Source organism: Hemicordylus capensis, chromosome 2, assembly GCF_027244095.1.
Source record: "Hemicordylus capensis ecotype Gifberg chromosome 2, rHemCap1.1.pri, whole genome shotgun sequence".
Classification (NCBI taxonomy): Eukaryota; Metazoa; Chordata; class Lepidosauria; order Squamata; family Cordylidae; genus Hemicordylus; species Hemicordylus capensis.
Window position 1 is genome coordinate 74,846,068 of NC_069658.1, and position 18,979 is coordinate 74,865,046.

Below are 18,979 nucleotides of genomic sequence, written 5' to 3' on the forward strand. Positions count from 1 at the left end.
CTGTGTCACAACTGGGAAGATCCAAACCTGAGATCAGGGGTATAGCTAAAATTGACCCCCAGCTCCTGGGGGCCAACCCAGATCCATCACTCCCTATTTTCTTCATTAGCTCCCTTACTCCAGGGAAAGGAGTGAACACAGGCCCCCTCTCCCCTAGCTTCGTCCCTGCCTGAGATAGCAGGCACACATAAATGAAGGCCTCCAAAGATGAGTTTAGTGTTTTCATGTTAACAGGGAAATGCATAGGACCTCTTTGATCAATTCACATTATCTGACATTCACTAATGATTAATATATTAAGCAATGTGCAAAAATCTCCATTGCCAGTGTCATTTTGTGCATACTCACCAGCATGCATACACATGCAAACAACTCATTATCTGACTTTTATCTACTTCAATATTTTTAATGAATGTTTATTTTTGCTGGGTATAAAACTGTTAAACAATTCTTCTACAATACTTCTCTCCAGACCTTTTTTATTGCGCAAGTTAACACATTAAAAGCGAACTGCAACAAAGAACAAACGTTTCGAAGTATATACGTCAGCTTCAATGTTCTGTGTTATAAACATTTTATAAAAATAAATAATCCATGTCTGTAGTGTGCCACAATTCTTCTCATTTACTCTTCCAGCAACCTGGAAATTCAAACTAGTGGCCATTTCTACTACTGGCAGTGAAAAAAACCTGCACATTTTAAAACCTTAGCCATTTTCGGTTTGTGCGTTCAAGTCATTTTGACTGGCCAAGCTTCAACAAAACCTTTATATGAATGGAAAATGGAACTGATGACTGGCTTCACTCATATTCTAAAAATACAGCCTATCATATAATATAATAAAACACTGTATTACAATTCATATTCAAAAGCTATTGTACACGTTTTGGTTTGCCTGCAAACCAATTTGCATATTCCCAACAGAAAATCCGGGCAAAGTATAGCATAAGGCCCCAATCCAGACATACATGTGGACCTCATCACATGTGGTTTCAACAATCATGGTTTTATGTATCCATGATCAGGCAATGGAGACCCAACCTTGGTATACACCGTATAAAAACACTGTATCCACAGTTCTTAGGTGGCCAGAAATAACCTTAGAGATCATTTCTGTACACTATTCTGCTTAGCACTTAATAAGCACTTTTGTGGCTTATTCGGGGGAGGCATTGCTGGATAACTGGAAAGCCACAGAGCACAGCATGGCACAACACTTTATTTCTTCCATTTTTAGCACACACATAAAATTAGCCTCCAGGAACCTAACACCACCACCCCGCCAAGATTCCTATTGCCTTGGTTTAAAATCTGCAGTTTAGGGATATGCACAGTACTGGTTTGGCCGGTTCAGTTTAAATCCAAACCGGCCCATATCCGGTTTAACCATCAAACCGGGCCGAACTAATTACGGGGATATATTTGTAAAGGGGAATTCAGTGAGGGGCACAGAACTGTAAGGGGCAGCCAGGTGGGGATGCTGAGAGAGGGGGAAAGAAACACTGGTAATTACCATGAAGGGTTCTTTTTCACAGCCAAGGAGGTCATCCTTCATTGTATGGGACTGTGGACTGAGATTGCTCCAGATAGGACCAATGAAAGAACTGCAGGCATGGCTAGCTTCCTGTGTAGGAGGCAACCCAGCCCCAGTTCCAGGACTACTCAGAAAACAGGACTACTCAGTTCCAGGACTACTCAGAAAAGTACTCTCAGAAAACAGGAGACAAAACAGTAAATTTAAATAAAGAACAAGACCAGGAGACAGAAAGGTCCATAAAAGCCTGCAAAGTTAAAATGCCCAAGAAGTCGCCTCTGCCCAGACACGCCATGCCCTCCCTGAAAAAAAGGACACTCAAAAGAAGCAGCAGCAGAGTACATCCTCGGGTGGGCCGGATGACCTCTCAGCTGTGAAAGAGAACCTTTCACAGTCAGTACCAATGCTTCTTTTTCCACAGCCCGAGGAGGTAATCCTCCATTGTATGGGACATACTCAAGCTAAGGAAGAAATATAACTGGGCGCAAACAGAGAGGATGTGGATCAAACCACTTGTTGCAAGATAATGCGGCCCAAGGCCTCTTGGGGTTCATGAAAGGAGGCAATCTTGTAATGTTTGATAAAGGGCGTAATGGAGGCCCAGGTGGCTGCCTTACAAATCTCCACCAGTGGGGCACTGGCTGCAAAGGCCGGGGAGGTAGCTGCACTACAAGTAGAATGCACTGTGATCCCTGATGGTACAGGAAGATTAAGGGAGTCACAGGCTACTGAGATGCAAGATTTTATCCAGGAGGAAAGTGTGGCCTTGGAAACCTTAAGCCCCAGGGATAACTGATAGAAAGAAACAAAAAGTGAATCTGAACGTCAGACTGCTTTAGTCCTGCAGAGATAGATGCCGAGGGCTCGCCTGACATCCAGTGAGTGCCAAAGTTTTTCTTTGGGGTGGATAGGGGAAGGGCAAAAGGAGGGTAGGACAATGTCATGTGACCAGTGAAAGGTGGCGTTAACCTTTGGCAGGAAGCTGGGGTCGGGCTTCAGGATTACAGCATTCGACTAGAAGACACAGAACTCCTTCCGTGACGAGAGTACACCTAGCTCCGAAATCCTACGGGTGGAAGTGATAGCCAGCAAGAAGAGGACTTTAAGTGAAAGGAAACGAAGTTCCACCTCCAAGAGGGGCTCGAAGGGAGGTTTGGTAAGGGCATTAAGAACCTTGTTCAGGTTCCAGGTAGGGAATCTGTGGACCGGGGGGGCAGGTTGGACGCCCCCCCTGAGGAATCTTGTAAAGCAAGGATGGAGTTGCATGGATGACACAGATTGTAGGCGAAAAACCAAGGATAAGGCCGAGGTTTGGCGTTTCAGAGTGCTGGGGCAGAGTCCCACGTCAAAACCAGCTTGTAAAGAGGAAAAGAGTTGGGAAAGGGTTGGATAAATCTAACTAGCCACGCCAAAATTTTGCCAGAGCAAAAAGAACCAATCTGTTTAGAGCACAGACAGGACTAGAACTGGGGCTGGGTTGCCTCCTACACAGGGAGCTAGCCATGTCTGCAGTTCTTTCATTGGTCCTGTCTGAAACATGCTCATTCTACAATCCCATACAATGAAGATGACCTCCTCAGGCTGTGGAAAAACCTGTGAACCCAGCATGGCTGCCGGTGCCACCACTCACCTTCCAGGTACTCCCCACTTATTTACCAAGCTACTGGCTTGGCGATGGCTCGGTTCCAGCCCCCATGCATGTGTGTATACCATTGGCGTGGCCACGCATGCGCAGAGGCCAGAACCGAGCCATCACCAAGCTGGTGGCTTGGTAAAGGAGAGAGGAGAGTGCTTGGGGCCATGCTGGGAGGATGAGCGGTGATGTTCCCACGCCAGGGGGGAATCTCTCCACTCCCACCCAGCTGCCCCTTACTGTCCAGAACTGGTTCACCTGAAGTGGGCCTAATTCCACCTGATCATGGACAGAACTGCCTCTAGTTTGGTCCGCAATCAAACCTTCGAACTGGCCTCAGTTTGAGGTGAACCAATTCTGCATGAACCGTTCATACAAACCCCTACTGCGGTTCCATTATCCGTGGTTGTAGCAGAGAATGGAACCCCCCCATAGGTAACAAGGTCCACCTGTACAGATGCACAATACTATTAATACTACTTCACATTTGTGTAACTTTCAAATATTCACATCACATATATTATTCTTTTATAATCCTTACACTGCCCCACTGAATTATTATTAACACGTATTATGTAGCCGCACTGCAGATCGATGGGCCAAGTTGTTCAAAGCAGGTCACCTAGTGAGTTCAGTTCAGGGACAAGATTCAAATAGAGACCTTTTGTATTTGTAGCTCAGTGTCTTAGCCACTGTCAGACTGAGAAGTCTTATGCAGCTGAAGCATTAAGAAGAAAAATAGAAATGGACAGGTGAAAAGTTCTTTTAAGTTACCAAAAAACCCCCACAAAAACTTTCCAATTATCAAAAATTAAGATGTTTTCAGATGCAGTTTCTCATCTTGATAGTACCTTTTAAAATTCACTTCTTGGGTGTTAATGCAGAGAAAATTATAACCCTTTTGTATGCACACAAAAGGAAACTTATGCATGTCACGCTTGCCCATCTATCCTGGTGTGCAAGAAAATGAAGCAGGAAGTTTGTTTACTTTTCATTCAAACATCTTTTCAAATCATTCACAGTGGCATGTTATTACAGCAGACAAGTAGGGGAGGTTTCACACCACATTCTTTTGTATCCCTAATCTAGGGGAACAAGGTTATAGTTCTTCAACTCAATACAACAAAGTAGTGAACCATTTGCTTATGAAAACTGCTATATCTAATATGTCTGATATGCAGCAGTTTTTTTTAAAAAAGACAGTAACTTCCTCAAGCATGATAATTTCACATCATGTAATAGATAATGAGCTAGGGTAGCTACAGCTGAACCAACTATTTTAGACCTGAATTTATTCTCAGAGTGCCAAGTACAGTTAGCCATTGTTGCTCCATTGTAAACTGCAAGACTTGACTATTGTTCAGCAGACTGTTAAACTAATGAGTTATTGAAGGAAGGAAGCACAGGTGAACAAGTCAAGTCACATCATGCATGAAAAAGTGTGTGTGTTCTGTATATTTAATTCACAAAACCTGGTACAAACCTATTTTTATTTATATCCCACTTTCAAAATATAATTTCCCCAAAGTGAATAAAAACATACTACAATCAATAGAAAAAACCTGACATAGTTAACTGTCTTAAAGTATCCATAAAGCTTCAAATAAATGTCTTAATTTATTTCTAATTTTACTTTACCCACGCATCAATTCGTTACCTTGTTATGAAGTTTATTAGAAAGACGTTATGCAGCAAATAACTGAACAGTCTGAATTTTTATTTTATTATGATTTTATTCTGTAAGCAATGAATTAAATAGCTTACAGAATAATGAAATGAAACCTTTTGGGAGGTTCACAAAGAAAAGAATATGAAAAAAAACACCAAGTAAAAATTTTCAATTTGAATACAAACATAGCTTTGGTCATGTTATCTATATTTAATCAAATGTGTTAAAATACCACTTCATTAATATCAAAATACTGATCCCAACTACTAAAAATCCTATTAAATGCTCACACATTAAAAACATACATTAAAAGCATAAATAAATACATAAGTTATGTCTAAAAATAAAGCGCAAAGATTATATTCTTGGGTGTGCCCCAATCCATGCAATCCAAATCCACAGATGGACTTTACTCCAGCCAAGATGAGTGAGCTGAAGTGCTTGGTTGCTAACACAGAAATATATATAGTGGGCATAACAGAAACAAGGTGGAACGGTGAGAACCAGTGGGACACGGTCATCCCCGAATATAAACTCTATAGAAAGGACATGGAGGGGCACCTTGGAGGTGGAGTAGCACTGTATGTTAAAGAAGGGATAGAATCTAACAAGGTAGAAAACCTAGGAGGACCGGAGTCCTCCACAGAAACTCTGTGGGTGACAATACAAGGCCTGAAAGGAAATGTGCTACCGGGGACGTGCTACTGCCCTCCAGATCAAAATGCTGATAGTGACTGGGAGTTGCAGGAAGAAACCAAGGAGGCATCAAGGAGATGCAGGGCAATAATAATGGGTGACTTCAATTATTTATTTATTTATTCATTCAATTTCTATGCCACACTTCCAAAAAATGGATCAGGGTGGTTTACACAGAATAATAATAAATAAATAAGATGGATCCCTGTCCCCAAAGGGCTTACAGTCTAAAAAGAAACATAAGACAGAAACCAGCAATAGTCACTGGAGGTACTGTGCTGGTGGTGGATAGGGCCAGTTACTCTCCCCCTGCTAAATAAAGAGAATCACTACATTAAAAGGTGCCTCTTTGCCAAGTTAGCAGGGGAGTACCCCACACAGTTACCCACACAGACTGGTAAACTCACAGTCAGGTAATGACAAAGAGGTCAGATTTCTAGATACACTGAATGACTGTACCCTAGAACAGTTGGTCTTGGAACCCCATGGAAACAGTGACCATAGTGCTATCAAATTCAGCATACATGCAGAGAGAGAATCACCAAAGAAATCTAACACAGACACTCTGAATTTCAGAAGAGGAAACATCTCCAAACAGAGAAGTATGGTGAAAAGAAAGCTGAAAAGGAAAACCAGGAGAGTCACTTCGCTCCAGAATACATGGAGTTTACTCAAAACCACTGTACTAGAAGCCCAGTTAGATAGTATACCCAAAAGGAGGAAAGGTACCACTAAGTCCAGGAGAATGCCAGCATGGCAAACAGGTAAAGTCAAGGAAGCCATAAAAGGGAAGACTTCCTTCTGAAACTGGAAGGCCTGTCCAAATGAAGAGAACAGAAAGGAACACAAACTCTGGTAAAACAAATGCAAGGTGAGGCGAAAAGAGAGTTTGATTAACATTTAACTAAAAGCATCAAGAGAAATAACAAAAACAAATACATCAGACACAGGAAAACTGCCAGAGAGGCGGTCGTACCATTAGACAATGAGGGAGTGAAAAGGATTATTAAGGAGGATATGGAGGTTGCAGAGAAGCTAAATGAGTTCTTTGCATCTGTCTCCATAGCAGAGGATACCGAGGATACCTATTCCTGAACCAGGCTTTTCAGGGATGGAGGCTAGAGAACTGAGTCAGATAGAAGTGACAAGAGATGATGTTCTAAACTGTCTGGAAAAACTGAAAACTAGCAAATCACCAGGGCCGGATGGCATCCATCCAAGAGTCCTCAAAGAACTCAAATGTTAAATTGCTGACCTCCTTGCTAAAAATATATAACTTATCCCTGCAATCAGGTTCTGTACTCGAGGACCCAAAAGTAGCAAATGTAACCGATTTTCAAAAAAAGCTACCAGGGCAATCTAGGAAATTACAGGCCAGTTAGCTTAAGGTCCGTTCCAGGCAAATTGATGGAAAGCATCCTCAGGAATCAAGTTGTAAAGCACATAGAAGAACATTCCCTGTTGGACGAGAACCAGCATGGCTTCTGCAAAGGTAAATCTTGCCTCACAAGCCTTTAGGAGTTCCTTGAGAGTCTCAACAAATGTGTTGATCCAGCTGACATAGTATACTGGGACTTCCAAAAAGCTTTCGACAAATTTCCTAGTCAACGACTCCTGAGAAAACCTAACAGTAATGAGATAAGAGGTCAAGTACATGTGTGGATTGCTAACTGGTTGAAGGACAGGAAACAGAGGATGGGTATAAATGGAGAGTTTTCACAATGGAGGGGAGTAAGAAGTGGGGGTCCCCAGGGATCTGTACTGGGACCAGCACTTTTTAATTTATTCATAAATGATCTATAAGTTGGGGTATGCAGCACAGTGGCCAAATTTGGGAGATGATACCAAACTCTTTCAGGTAGTGAAATCCAACACTGATTGTGAGGAGCTCCAAAAAGATCTCTCCAAACTGGGTGAGTGGGCAACAAAATGTCAAATGCGGTTCAGTGTTGGCAAGTGTAAAGTGATGCACATTGGGATAAAAAACCCCAGCTACAAGTATACATTGATGGGATCCGAGCTGTTGGCGACTGACCAGGAGAGGGATCTTGGGGTCATGGTGGACAGCTTGTTGAAAGTGTCAACTCAATGTGCAGCAGCTGTGAAAAAGGCCAATTCCATGCTAGGGATCATTAGGAAAGGGGTTGAAAATAAAACTGCTAATATTATAATGCCCTTATACAAAACTATGGTGCGCCCACACCTGGAGTACTGCGTACAGTTCTGGTCACCACATAGTAATAGTAATAATTTTATTTACAGTCATTGACCAAACAGAAAATGGAAACTAGCAAGCATACACACACACACAATTTAAAATTGGGATGATATCCCATTATACCTTTTAAAAGCAATATAACTAAACTTAGCTACAGAAATAGAAACTAAAGCATCTTTATCTGAAAGCAGATGTTTTACAAGGTTGGCATCAGATTGATCTGCCAGTTTACATATTAGAGGAGCAATAAGGCGTTCCCTGGGATATAAATGGAGATTACAGTGGAGAAGAATATGCGCGACAGTTTCTGCATCTCCTGTCCCACAACTGCAATGTCGTTCTTGTAAAGGCACACCCTGAAACCTCCCAGCTAGAAGTGCAGATGGAAGGGAATTAACCCTTACTCTCGTGAATATCCATCGAAACTTAGAAAAAGTAATTGTCGACAGATATCTTGCGGGAAAAAGATCCATATTAGTTCTTATAGTTTTATAAAACTCTGGAAGCGCAGCCCAGTTTTCTTGGATCTCAATATCAACAAAGCGTTGTCTCACCACTCTTTTCGCATTCACTAGACCCAGTTCCAGCAGCTGAGTTGGGTCTAAGCCTAGAGAGGTGAGTTTCGTACTTACTGTGACACACCATAGTGACTGGGGGCTAACTGACAGAAACTCAGGAATTAAACCAACTGGTCGCAGATGTATTTTCAACCAGAAATAAATAATCAGAAGCCAAGCCCGAGATTCAATTTTTATAAAGCCAGCCTCTGTCCTTAAAGTCACATTTGCTGTACATTTTGGCGTGCCAAATAAATTCCTCAAGAACCCTGATTGGGTTCTTTCCAAAGTGTCAAACCTTGAGTATGGACCTAGTTGTATGCCATACAATAATTGCAGAATGACCTTTGCAGTAAAGAGCTTTAAGGCAGCTGGTATGAAGCCTGCACCCTGAGTTCTAAAAAATCTTAAAATTGCTGCTGTGCTGCGTTTTGCCGATTCTGTGACCATGCTTATATGTGCTGATTTCCCAGCATTATGTTGAAAAATTACCTCCAAATATTTTATTTGATTTACCTGTTCTAATCGGTGTCCGTCTAGCATCCATACAAATTTTTTTACTTTGTTGGTGAAACACATAATTTTAGATTTATCATAATTAATCTGTAGATGCTCGTCTCTGCAGTAAAGTGCTAAGGCATCTAACGCTCTTTTGAGCCCAACCCTGGTTTGAGATAGAATCACCGCATCATCGGCATACATCAGGATTGGGATTTTCTTGTTAGCTAGTTTTGGTGGATGAGTGTCAGATGTCTGCAAACACTTTATCAAGTCGTTAATATAAAGATTGAACATATAAGGGGCCAACACACACCCTTGTCGCACCCCTTTCCTAATGGGTACTGGATTTGTAAGATTACCAGCATGGTCCAAACACACTCTTAAAAAAGAATTCTCATGCATTTTGATGAGCAAGAGTAGAAGCCTTCGGTCCATAGAAGTAGCCGCCAATTTAGACCAAAGACAGCCTCTAGGAACTGTGTCAAAAGCCACCTTAAGGTCTATAAAAGCGGCAAACAGAGGTCGCTTATTCCTTTTGACCTGTTTGTCCACAAGATGTTGTAATATTAGACAGTGGTCTAATCCAGATCTGTTAGCTCTAAATCCTGCCTGCTCATCCTCAATAATGCACTCCTGCTCCATCCAAGCACATAGTTTGACACATAAGTGTTTTGGCACAGAGTTTACTTATAATGTTTAAGAGGCTTATTGGTCTATAATTAAAGGGGTCATCCCTTCTGCCTTTCTTATGGATGGGGACCACGATCGCCATTCCCCAATCCTGTGGGAATTGTGCGGTTTGATCAATATATGTGAAGAGAGCAGCCAGCACAGGAGCCCACCAATCTTTGTAGAGCTTCAGGAGTTCTGGCGGGATACGATCGTTTCCAGGTGCTTTCCCGCATTTCAATTGCATAATTAACTGCTCTATCTCATATGTGGAGACCGGAGACCAATGTGGTAATGAACCTATCTGAAGGGCACCTTGGGGAGAGATATCATTGTAAAGTGCCCGAAAATGAGTTTCCCATAATTCTGGGGTTATTGGGCAGACCTGAAAGGAATGTGTCTTATTATTTGATATTGAAATTAGTTTCCAAAAGCTCAACGAATCGTTGTTCTTCACTGCACTTATTAGAAGTGACCACTTCTTTTGTGTATCAGCCCTTTTTTTGATCTAAGAAGGGCTTTATATTCCTTTTTCTTTTTCGATATTTCGATAACCAGGTCTGCAGAGGGATTAGAACTAGCATACTTTGAAAGAGTAACGAGATGTTTTTTAGCCCTAATACACTCATAATCGAACCATTTTTTAGGGCAGTAAGATTTTAGTTCTGAACTGACGTGATCCAATTTGGTTATTAAAGCTTTAATTGAGCAAATGAAGATCTCATAGTTCTCAATGACACAATGGTCTCTATCCTGATCTATTAAAATACCAAGTAGATTCCTCCTAGCCACTTCACCAGTCTCTGAGTTGATCCAAAAAGAAAAAAGTTGATCCAGTTTGTGATTCCACCTAACTCTGCCACCCTGCAATTCCTTGGATTGAGTTAAACCTAGGGGTGTGCACGGAACTGGTCCGGCACTGGGGTGGGGGGTTCCAATTTAAAAAGGGGGAGCTTTACTCACCCCTTCCAGTTAAAAAGCGTATTTCTTGTAGTAATTGGGCGGCAGGGTGCCGCCCGCTTCAATCTCCGAGTCTGGCCGCGGGCTCCTCCTTGGTAGGCATAATCGGGCGGCAGGATCGCTCCAAGTCCCTGCCGCCCGCCCTCTTCATGCTAAGCAAGCCCCCCCCCGTCGGCTGGCGGCCGCCCCCTGTGCATATTAGGGGGTTCCCCCCTCCCCTCCACCCCCTTCTTGCCAAATATCCCCCCCTCCATTACAGGAGGACGGCAGGAGAACTCCCTGCCGTCCCCCTTCTCCTTTTCCGGCTGGGCTGCAAATGGTTCCTAGGAAGCCTTTCGCGCGCGTGCGCGAAAGGCTTCCTAGGAGCCATTTGCAGCCCAGCCGGCAAGGCAAGCAGGCGGCAGGGAGTTCTCCCGCCGCCCACTCGCTAAAGTTAACGTTAACTTTAGCAAGCGGGCGGCGGGAGAACTCCCTGCCGTCCGCTTGCCTTGCCGGCTGGGCTGCCGTCCGCTTGCCTTGCCGGCTGGGCTTCCTAGGAACCATTTGCAGCCCAGCCGGAAAAGGAGAAGGGGGACGGCAGGGAGTTCTCCTGCCGTCCTCCTGTAATGGAGGGGGGGATATTTGGCAAGAAGGGGGTGGAGGGGAGGGGGGAACCCCCTAATATGCACAGGGGGTGGCCGCCAGCCGACGGGGGGGGGGCTTGCTTAGCATGAAGAGGGCGGGCGGCAGGGACTTGGAGCGATCCTGCCGCCCGATTATGCCTACCAAGGAGGAGCCCGCGGCCAGACTCGGAGATTGAAGCGGGCGGCACCCTGCCGCCCAATTACTACAAGAAATACAGTTTTTTACTGGAAGGGGTGAGTAAAGCCCCCCCTGTTTTGAGTGTAACCCCCCACCCGAACCAAAACCACCCCGTGACCGGACCGGTCTGGAGGCCTTTAGAATGGCCTCCGAACCGATCCGTGCACATGACTAGTTAAACCTACATTCCTACAGATCTTAGGTTGTCCGTCATAAATATAGGTTAAAGTTAAGGGATTATGGTCACTTTCGGGTCTAGCACTAATTTTAAAGTTGTCTATTGCATCAAATATGTCTCTCGTGACAAGCACATAGTCAATTGTAGATAAACTTTCCCCTCGATGAAAAGTGTATTGACCCGGGCAGTCACCTGGAGCAACTCCATTTAGCAGGAATAGATCCAGGTTATTAGCCATACGGGCTAGACACAGTCCTGCAAAATTGCTCGTGGTATCCAGAAAGACACGATTTGTAGAACTAAGCTCCGTGTTGTTCAATGGGGGCCACTGGGAAAATTTGCCATAGAGAGAAACATCATCATACCCCAATCTTGCATTACAGTCACCAGCTATAATTACCGGAACATTGGGGTATTCATCAATTAACCTTGAGATGTACGACTCAATCTCTTCCCATAATACCTTTGTTTGGAGATGGCGGCTCTGGGTGGGGATATATAGACCAACACAGAGAAATTTACTGTTATGAGAAGTGACCAACACTGACAATGCCCAATCTACCAGGTAGGATAGCATTAAAACCTGCCCTTTCAATCTGGCAGTTATAAGAATTGTAAGACCTCCAAGTGGTCTGCCAGCTTTCTGACTCTCCACGGCAGGCACCGTAAAGGGAGAGTAATCCAGAACTCTTATCTCGCCCATCCACCAAGTCTCTTGCATGATTATAATATCAAATGACGAAATGAAGTTTAAGAAATCACAGTCCAGCAACTTTGAACCCAAGCCATGGATGTTCCAGGAGATTATAGAAGCAGATTGTTGATGCGGATCAGGGGCAGCATATCAATCCTCCACAGGTCTATGAGGTAGCTTCAGTATATCACGGTTATTATGTTGATTCTGCAAACCCGAGCCATCATACCATCTCTATAGGAAGTCTCTATTCGATTAAAGTTAATAGGTGTCAATATTGAGAAGAAGTCGTCTAAATGTGGGTCAGCTGTCAGCGGCAATCTTAGAACAGATTTATTATAGTTCGGAAAATTAGTAGCAACAGTTGCCACGTTGCATCTGGTCACCACATCTTAAAAAGGACATTATGGAACTGGAAAAGGTACAGAAGAGGGCAACCAAGATGATCAGGGGCCTAAAGCACCTTTCTTATGAGGCAAAGCTACAACATCTGGGGCAATTTAGTTTAGAAAGACGACTGTGAGGAGACAAGAGGTCTATAAAATCATGCATGGTGTGGAGAAAGTGGATAGAGAGAACTTCTTCTCCCTCTCACATCACACTAGAACCAGGGGTCATCCCATGAAATTGATTGCCAGGAAATTTCTGGCAACAAACCGAAGTACTTTTTCACACAACACATAATGAACTTGTGGAATTCTTTGCCACAAGATGTGGTGACAGCCAACAACCTGGATGGCTTTAAGAGGGGTTTGGATAACTTCATAGAAGAGAGGTCTATCAACGGCTACTAGTCGGAGGGTATAGGCCACCTCCAGCCTTAATGGCAGGATGCCTCTGAGTACCAGTTGCAGGGGAGTAACAGCAAGAGAGAGGGCATGCCCTCAACTCCTGCCTGTAGGCTTCCAGCAGCATCTGGTGGGCCACTGTGTGAAACAGGATGCTAGATGGGCCTAGGGCCTGATCCAGCAAGGCTGTTCTTTATATTCTTTACACAGTAAGTGAGAATGCTGCAGTAAAAGAATTACATGTGTATAATGTGGTTTTAAGAAAGGAGGATGACTGTTTTTATATTTTACACCTAATTCTGGATATAGCTGATACATAGTTCTAGTGATTATCAATCCCAGTGTATGATGTAAAAGGTATAGTCATGCAGCTGCCTCTAGCAGCATTACATCTGGACCACTCTGAGAACTATACTGTGTAAGAGGTATGTTCTTGAAAGAACTCATTTATGTATCTATTGTATATACTACATTGAAGAACTTTCTAAATAACGCCACTGAGGAATGCTGAGCAGCCATAACAAGTCTGGCGTAGTTATAAGCACTATTGGATACATGTCTTCAGAACAGCTACTGTTTGCATATGGATTTTGTCCCATTATAAAACATCATTGGAAACACCTCCCAGCATTCGTTGGTTTTTTCTAATGGAAGCTTTAGACATGTCTATGGAACTGGAGTAAAGTACATCTGTGGATTTGTACTGCATAGATTGGGGCATACCCAAGAATATAATCTTTATGCTTTATTTTTAAAGATACTTTATGTATGCTTTTTATGTATGTTTTTAATGTGTGAGCAGTTAATAGGATTTTTAGTAGTTGGGATCAGTATTTTGATATTAATGAAGTGATATTTTTAACATTAAATTGAGATATCTTATGATGAAAGCTATGTATGTATTCAAATTGAATGTTTTCACTTCGGGTTCTTTTTTGCATTTATTCTGTAAGCTGCTTTAGTAAAAATTATGTTTTTCAAGGTGGGTTATAAATGTGTAAATATAAGTAAGTTTGTATCAGTATTTTCAAGTAGTTTGTGAGGAGAGCAGGAGAAAATTAAAATGAATTGAACATGTTTCTTGGGAAATCTATTGCATAGTACTTAAACATGCTGTCCTACAATTTGCAAGTTTATGAGAGTTTCTAAATTTATAATGCATTCGCTCATCATGGGGAAGAAATGAAAACCTTATGAAAAGGCATAATTACAGCACATCATTTCTGTTCATACCACTGAGCAGTCAAAAATGTCAAACCAATTATAAAACTGTGCAAATAAACTTAAGGAGAAAATACAGGAGTTGCTCAAAATTGAGAAAATTAATTCTCCATTTAGTTTGAAGAGTTCTCTATATAGCAGCTAAAATAGAGCCTGCCAGAATTAAACAGGTGATGTCAGTACAACTTTAAACTAAAGAAAAAAAAACTTTAAAACAAGCTAACAGTACATTTTATAACTATGTGGCTAACACAGCTTCACAATATGAACAAATCAGAAAATATGTTCTTGCTGACAATTCACTTCCATTGTTCAATACAAGATTGAAATGAAAAGCCTACGATAAAGGTTTCTTCTCAGAATCAAAACTAAACCTAAAGGCAGTATGAAATCATAATAAGAAATCTCCTGGCATGGAAAATAGATTTTTAAATTCAATGCTTCAGTCTGTTTTCCATGCCAGAAAGAAAAATTGGTAGACTTACCGTGAAGGGTTCTTTTTCACAGCCGAGGAGATCATCCTATATAGAATGGGATCACAGACCGAGCATGCTCCAGACAGGACCAATTAGAATTGCGGGCGTGGCTAGCTAATTGCCTCCTACCGGGCCTCCGGCGATCGGAGGCCCGGTCTACCCGGCCCTTTCCCGGCTGGTACACCGGGCCTCCGGAGAACGGCGTGGTTTGCGGCGCGCGCATGCGCGCGTGCGCAAGCCACCATTCTGCTGGAGGCCTTCCAAGCGAGAGGAGCTCTGTGCCGGAGCTCCTCTCGCTTTTTATCCAGCGACCGGGTGAGCGACCGGGTGGGTGGGTGAGTGGGGGGGGCGGGCGGGCAGCTAGCTGGGAGGGAGGGAGGGCTGGCTGGTTTTAGGGGTTATTTCGCCGCCGCGGCGGGGGGGGGCGGCTGGTTTCCAGCGCCCCTATAGTGTTCAATACGGGCGCTGGCGGGGGCAAGGAGGTGGGAGGGCTAAGCAAGCCCTCCCCGCCCTAAAAACAAGGCCCCCCTTCGGTGCCGGTCCGGACTTCTCCGGACCGTGCACATCCCTACCCGATGCGGCCGGAAGATTAAGGGTCTCATAGGCAATTGAGATGCAGGATTTAATCCATGAAGAGAGGGTAGATTTGGAAACCTTCACCCCCAAGGAAGACTGATGAAAAGACACAAAGAGGGAGTCCGAATGGCGAAAAACTTTGGTCCTACGTAAATAGATGCAGAGGGCTCTTCTGAAATTCAAGGTGTGCCATAATTTTTCCTTGGGATATGAAGGAGACAGGCAGAAGGAGGGCAGGACAATGTCCTGGGATCTATGGAAAGCGGAATTGATTTTAGGCAGAAAGGTAGGGTCAGGCTTCAAGACCATGGAATCAGGCAGAAAAACACAAAATTCCTTGCGGGCCGATAGGGTGCTCAATTTGAGACCCTACGAGCGGAAGTAATTGCAACTAAGAAAAGGACTTTAAAGGATAGAAGGCGAAGCGAAGCCTCTGAAAGGGGTTCAAAGGGAGTTTGCGTAAGAGCGTTAAGGACTCTGTTCAGGTTCCAAGTGGGGAATCTTGTGTATAGGAGGGGGGCCAAATTGGATGCCCCCCGCAGAAACCTGGAAATATGCGGGTGACGCTGCAAGGAGGACCCCAAATGGAGTTTGAGGACTGAGGACAGAGCCGAGGTCTGACGCCTCAGGGTAGCTGGGTGGAGACCCATATCCAAGCCCGCTTGAAGAAAAACCAGGACTTCAGGAATATCCGCTGACTGAGGATCCAGGTGCTTCTTGCGTGACCATTTTGAAAAAGCTGCCCAGGAAGCTCAATAGATCAGAGTAGTGGAAGGGTGACGGGAAGCTAAAATCATATTTAGCACTGACGGTCCATAGCCCTTGGTTGTCAGAAGCGTGTGTTCAACTTCCAGGTGGCTAAGTGGAGCCACTGAGGGTCCAGGTGATGAAGAGGACCTTGAGAGAGTAGGTCCGGGCGCACTGGAAGGTGCCAGGGAATGGTGATAGCTAGTTGAAGGAGATCGGAGAGCCAAGCCCTCCTGGGCCAATAGGAAGCAACGAGGACAATCTCTGCGCGCTCTGAACGAAGCTTCTGAACTATCTTCCCCAAGATTGTTGGGGGGAGAGGCGTAGAGCAACCCCGAGGGCCATTTGGCCATCAAAGCATCCGTTGCTTGTGCCGACGGGGTTGAGAACCTTGAGAAGAACCGGGGAAGACGGTGGTTGTGCGGGGAGGTGAACAAGTCCACTAGAGGACGGCCAAACCGCAGTGCAACTTGATTGAACATTTCCGGATGAAGAGACCACTCTGTTGGGTCTACCGTCTGCCTGCTGAGCCAGTTCGCCTGGACATTCACCGCCCCCTGTAGGTGTTCTGCTAGGAGAGAGGATAGATGACGGTCCGCCCACTGAAATATCTCGTCCTTTTCTGCCATCAGCAGGACAGAGCGAGTGCCCCCCTGTTTGTTGATATGTGACTTGGCCGTCACGTTGTCTGTACAAAATCAAAACATGCGCTCTCTGAATGAGACTCGAGAAGTGTAGAAGAGCGAGTCTGATGGCACGTAGTTCCAAGAGATTGACTGAGAGTAGAGTCTCTTCCCTTGACCAGAGTCCCTGGGCAAACTGTCCCTGGCAATGGGCCCCCCAGCCCACGAGGCTGGCGTCCGTGGTGATGATTACACGAGACGGAACTATCAGCGGTAGAGGATCGAGGAGAGCCGGCGAGAGCCACCACTGGAAGGAACGTAGAACCGATGGAGGTAACAGGACATCCCTGTGAATGCAGGCCATGATGTCGTCCTGGAAGGGTAAGATAAGCCATTGAAGTGGGCAAGAATGCCATCGAGACCAAGGGGTACATTCCAAGCATGAAATCATGGCTCCCAGGACCTGGGCCAGGGTCATCAAGTCCGCTGAGACACTTTGTGTGAGAGGGCGGACGATGGAGACCAACTTGAGGCGGCGGTCCGAGGAAAGGGATACCAACGGACCTCGAGTATCGAACAGGACTCCCAAGTGCTGAAGAGATTGAGAAGGCAGAAGATGGCTCTTTTGTAGGTTTATCAAGAAACCATGATCGTTGAGGACTGAGCAGGTCGTTCGGATTGACTCCTGGGCCAAACGGAAGGACGGGGCTCGGATCAACAAATCGTCCAGAAAAGGATAGATATGGATGCCGCTGGTCCTCAGGTGGGCGACTAGGGCCACCATTAACTTTGTGAAGACCCTGGGCGCTGACGAAAGCCCGAAGGGTAGGGCCCTGTACTGGTAATGGTGGCCGTTGTAAACGAAACAAAGGAAGCGGCAGTGGGATGGATGGATGAGTACGTGGAGGTAGGCCTCCGATAGATCGATGGAGGCAAGGAAGTCTAGGTGGGCAATCGCTTCTTTGATGGATCTCAAAGACTCCATCCTGAATTTTCGCTTCCGGACAAAGCGGTTGAGATAATGGAGGTTCAACACTGCTCGCCACATCCCATCTTTCTTGGGAACCAAGAAGAGCAACGAGTAAACGCCTTGCCATAACTCTGTCGTAGGTACTGGCTGTATGGTGTTGATGTGTAGCAGGTGAAGAACAGCTTGACTCATCTGCCGCTGCTTGTCCAGGCTTCTCGAAAGGGGGGTCCTGACAATATGATTTGGCGGAGGAGCATCGAATTCTATCACATACCTGAAACTGATAGTGGAGCGGACCCACTGGTCTTGAGTGGAGGCTCGCCATTGAGTCGCGAAGTTGCGAAGCCTGCCTCCGACCTGTGGGTAGTCATTGTTTGCGTTGGGGTAAGGAGGAGTTCTGGGGGAAGGTTCTGGACATGCGCCCTTCTAGACGCACCTCCTCCCCACTGATGCCAGTGAGGGCGCCAGCCTGAACGAAAAGTGGACCCCCTATTGTCTCTGGAGGATGACCAAGACGGTCGTCTGGATCCCCTGAAAGGATGAAAGGATTAGTTATTGGACCGAAAAGGCCTGCGAGGTTCTCGACGTGAGGAGGGAAGTGCCTTTTTCTTTTCACTATTTTCCACCAGAATAGGGTCAAGTACTTCCCCAAAATGTTTAGCCCCCGCAAAAGGTGAGGCGGAGAGGTTAAGTCTGGAACATGAATCCACGTTCCAATTTCGAAGCCAAAGGAAGCGGCGAACGGCTACATCCGCAGCTATGGCACGGCCCGCGTACTGGATACAATCTAAAGAAGAGTCCGCCATAAGGGCAGTAGCCTTGGCTAGTTTGTTTAACCCTTGGCGAACCTTGGTCAGTTCGGGGGGGAATAAGGGCTGCGATTTCTTTGACCCAAAGCATAGATGCCCTAGAGAAAATAGAATTTGTGGTTGCCATTTTAATTACGGTGGCTGAGGCAGAATGCGATTTACGTAATAGCATATCAGCCTTACGGTCCTCGGGTGACCTGAGTTGACTCTCACCTTCCTTGATGACCACCAAAGGGGACAGCAATTGAGCCACGGGAGGGTCTACAGTAGGGATTGCCAGTAGAGAAGAAACATCAGACGGTAAGGCATAATGCTTTTTGGGGAGAATACCCAGCGTTTTGGCAGATGCTGGAGCCGCCCACTCCGCTACCATTACATCCTTAAATAGCTGTGGGAACGGAACAGTAGCCTGAGGAGCTAGGGTGGAAGGGAAAACGTTCTGGTCAAGAGAAGGTGATGTGGTGGAGCCCTCAATTTGTGTTACATCATTGATAGCCCGCCTGGCTTTGGCAAGCATGACTTCGAAGTCTGCTGAAGCAAAGAGGCAATATGAGGAAGGGAGCACTACCGGTGCATTCTCATCAGAAAGTTCCCCGTCCTCTTTGACAGAAGGAGAGCACTCACCTCCCCCGCCACCACTAAGACCCAAATCATTGTCA

At 45.0% G+C, this 18,979-nt stretch overlaps 1 protein-coding gene across 6 annotated transcripts in view; it reads right to left on the reverse strand.

The window, feature by feature from the left end:
* The window catches only part of EPB41L4A (erythrocyte membrane protein band 4.1 like 4A), a 193,655-nt gene that overhangs the window by 133,767 nt on the left and 40,909 nt on the right, over nucleotides 1-18,979 (reverse strand). Inside the window, exon 1 of one of the 6 annotated variants that reach the window (XM_053294295.1) lies at nucleotides 14,605-14,618. The exons of the other annotated variants lie outside the window; for them this stretch is intronic. The gene's annotated coding sequence lies outside the window, so the exon portion shown is untranslated. Of the gene's footprint in view, nucleotides 1-14,604; nucleotides 14,619-18,979 lie in introns of those variants that run through there. 6 annotated transcript variants of the gene reach the window in all.